The sequence below is a fragment of the Staurois parvus genome, unplaced genomic scaffold (assembly GCF_062004578.1).
Source record: "Staurois parvus isolate SC_StPar_1 unplaced genomic scaffold, SC_StPar_1.0 ptg000021l, whole genome shotgun sequence".
Lineage (NCBI taxonomy): Eukaryota > Metazoa > Chordata > Amphibia > Anura > Ranidae > Staurois > Staurois parvus.
The window spans coordinates 3,424,443-3,428,750 of NW_028317817.1; positions in this window are offsets into that span (position 1 = coordinate 3,424,443).

Sequence of the window (4,308 nt, forward strand, 5' to 3'; positions counted from 1 at the left end):
GGGCCTGTGTGTAGTATACATCATAGATTGGCTGTACCCCGAGGATTGTTGTAAGCATTAAACTTTTATGGAAGAAAACAGGTAAAGGGAAAGGGGAAACTGTAGACTGGGGGGCTTATAGCTATGCCCCCAGCAAAGAGCTAAATACACAGATATAATGCATATATGGGAGCAATTTTATCTGCCAAAGGATTTGTACCTCCACGACCCTTCATTCTCAAACTCTGTCTCTATTCATACAACTAGGTCTTGTCCCTGTCACTAGTCACTGGACAGTGAAGGATGAGCCCTTTACTCCTATTGGCATATTCTTTGTTAGCACATGAACACTTCAGCAGAGCTGATTGGTTTCTTTTGCTGCTAGTCCTCCAATTCTGAGTTCTGCTGTACGGGGGGCTGCAAGGGGCTAATACCTAATCAAATTCAGGCACTTGCACTTGTTGATATTTAAAATTTCATTTTTCTTTGTTATTTTAAAGGTTTATTAAAAAAAAAACAACAAACATGTCTATACTTACCTCCTGTGCAATGGTTTTGCACAGAGCAGCCCGGATCCCCTTCTTGGGTCCCCTGCTGGCGCTCCTGGCCCCTCCCTCCTGTTAGGTGCCCTCACAGCAAATAGCTTGTTACGGGGGTACCTGAGCATGCACACTCCCCAGCTGCTGCTCTGTGTGTCCTCACACATGAAGCCATGGTTCAGCCCCCCCCCACTTCTCATAAGCTCACTGGATGTGATTGACAGCAGTGGGAGCCATTGGTTCCCGCTGCTGTCTCAGCCAATGAGGAGAGGGAATCCCAGGATAACTGGGACTCCAGTGCACATTGCTGGATCAAGAGGGGGCTTGTGTTTGCTCTGCAGTGGGATAATTAGATGACCTATAGTTGCACAGTCTCTGTCAAAGTCCTACAAACTGTTCAAACTATGATGAGGTTCAAAAGAATTCTGAAATTTCAGGAATCCAAAGGAATTTCAGGAAGCCCAGTCCTCTGCTTTTTCATGAGGGTTCTGGGCTCAAGGCATTTCTGGATTCCCAATTTCACTCTGGACCTGTGCAACTTAACATTCAAGTTGTGTGGGACAAGAAGACACATTCTATGAAAATTTCCATATGCCTTGTGGCAAATGCTGACCCATGAATCCCACTAGTCTGGAAGGTTCTCATGATAAATGTCAAGCAGATAGGCTGGAGAGGAGTCCTGGTCACCCTCTTGGTGCAAGGGATGTAGTAATTAGAAGAAGCTCAACTCTTGATTAACATTCTGGAGCTACAAATGACTGACATGCCTTCACTGCCAGATTTCTCAAACGCAGTCATCCACCCTGTACTCAACTGGACAGTGCCACAGCTGTGGTTTTTGACATCAATCGGGAAAACCAAAAGTCTTGCAGCTCAAATAGAAGATGACAAAATTCTGGCTTTGTCACAATTTCACATTCTAGCCGTTTGCCATGCACATTTCGAGTGTGGAAAATTGGCAGCCTACTTCCATAGTCAACAATGTATGGACCTAGGTAGTGGGGGATGCTAGCCATACTGTAGATCTCCATGCTTCTAGGTTCTACACCAAACTGAGAAAGTTTCTCTCTAGGTTGAGGGATCTTCTAGCTATGGCAGATGCTCTGATAATTCCATGGGATTAGTTCAATATGATCTACTATTTTCCTCCCCTGAAGCTCCTTTCTCATTTGCTCTGCAGGATCAAGGTGGAGGGCAACTCAATGATACTCATCTCACCAAACTGGCAAAGGTGGATTTATGGTACTTGAACCTCACCAGATACTTAGTGTACTTCCTTTGGGCTCTCCCAGCTCACCCCGGTCTTCTGTCCAAATTACTGGTAACCACCCAACTTCTTGGTCGCTAGCTGTACCTGGTTGTCCTAAAATACAGGGGATTACCTGATTCTGTTGTAGTTACTCTTCTTAAAGCTAAAAAAATCAACTTCTTGCTCTTGCTGTTGTCAATCACAGCCACTGAAGAGGGAGTGGAGTGTGGGGCCCAAGCCATGCTCTGTGTGTCTATGAACACACAGAGTTGGCTTAGGAGCGAACCCGCACGAGCAAGTGGCTTTGAAATGGTGGGCACTCAGTGAAGGGGGGGGGGGGCGAGAAGGACCTGAAAATAGGAGAAGAATCGGCGCTGCTCTGTGCAAAACCAATGCACGGAGCAGGTAAGCATGACATGCTATTAAAATAAAAAGAATAATGAGTTTACAATCCCTTTGAAGGTGCCCAAATACATATGCAATATACCTCACAATTAAAATTCCATGCATTTATTTGGATTCTTCTAAAACAGGGGTAGGCAACCTTTCAGAGGTTGAAAACTACCTGAACAATATGGAGGAAATCAAAGATCCCCAGGTGGGATCCCCCAGCAGTGTTCTTTTCCACCCTTCACATCAACCCTCAGACACAAACAGGTGTATGCAGGTAGCATTCTCCTACCTGTTGTTAGGTGTACAGCACTGGAGCGGAGAGTGGGAGGCAGCACAGTACTGGATGGAGGTCAGGAGCTGCCAGTGTTAATGTTTCATATCAACAAGCTGGTGATTGGTTGCTAGGACCCCCCAGCTTCCTATAACCAATCACCTGCTGGTTAACTGCAGCAGTTCCCAATCCCACCCTCTGTCCACTGTGTTGCCTCCCACTCACCGCTCTGCTGTGAAGTGTGAGCGGCGGAGGCTAAGGGGAAGGACCAGCAAAGCCATCTTTGAGATCTACCTTGCAGGGGCCCGTGGTTGACAGGTAGATTGTAATCGACAGGTTGCCAATCCTGGTTCTAAAACAACATTATAATATTGGGAGGAGGAAGGTGGGTTTTTTTGTGAATCATTACGCATAGTGTTTCATGGGTCCTAACATCCCACTTCTTCAGGCTCTGTGAAACACTTGGAAGAACCTTAAATGGTAGCCACATAAAATAATTATTTTTTACCACTCATTCCCCAGTGAGTTATGCTTGATCCCTGGAAGGGTAAAGATTCAAGGTTTTTATTGCATAACTTTTAGCCTCTTTCACACGCGGCAGACACGCCAGCGGATCCACTTGCTCAGCGGGGAAACTCTCCGCTGATCCCTGCTGAGCAAGTGAATGACAGGTTTGTGTCCACTCTGCTGCCACAGAGCAGACACAGCCCGCTATGGGCAGTTGGATGGAACAGACCACCTGTCCATTTCCATCCGACTGCCATCCCATCCAATCCAAAGGACAGAAGGGGAATGGATCCCCATCTGTCTCGTTTTGGTGGATCAAATTGGATGTTGGCAGATGTAAACAGACGCATGTCCACTTCCACCCACTGCTCCATAGAGGAGAATAGAGGTTCTGATCAGGTTTGCCTGAAAAACAGGCAGGCAGATCCGATCCTGGCCTGGATGAAATACAGCAGCACCCTTAATAAGTCTGGCCTTGACCATTAGGTTTTGAGTACTACCAAGGGTCAAATTTCAGCCCTGGTGATTCCATTTCAGAGACCTCTTGCCTCTCATCCCTTAGTGAAAGCCTTGGAACAGGATGTTGCTCATGTTGTTCCCCCTGTGCGTTCCCCAGTAAGGCTGTAGGTTGTCATCCTGATTCTGCTAGTCCTGTCTACTCCAACTCACAAGGTTGCCTCATTACTCTGCGAGACAAGTTTCTGAGTTGGCAACCTAAGGCTTGCCATAGATGATTCTTTTTTTTTTTTCAATCTGCGAGTGAGCTGATAAGAAAAAAAAACAGGTTCCTCCATCTACACAAGTGAGGAATCCTTCTCGTTATGCTATTGTGCAATGACAGCGTTGTCAAAATGCACGGATCAGAGCTGCAGCTGCTAAACAAATAAAAGTATTCCAACCATCCTGTTCTACAGAAGCCAATCATTAGATGGACTTTTGTTGAGTGGGAATGACCATAAATAGATTGAAGTTTGACTGGTCCTCACTGAACTGGCTTAATTTTGATTTACCTATGGCCATCTTTAACCTGTAAAAATAACCCTTTTATGTGTTACACAAAGACAAGGTAGTCTTGAGGCCTCAGGTCTCTTTTCTTTTAATGGTGGTTTCTGCCTTTCACCTTAATTATAACATCTCTCTCTTCTGCTCTGAGAAATCCTGAGATTTCCCTCCATTGTCTGGATGTGGTAAGTGATGTTCTCTCAGCTACAGGTTCTTTTAGACTATCTTTTTAAAATTCCAGAACAGCTTCATTCTTGATCCACCATCTCTAGGTTGATTCATCAGCTCAGCATTCAAGTCTACAGACTCAGGGATGGGGTTCCTCCTATCAAAGCAGACTTCACTAGATTAATTAGATGTCCGATGCT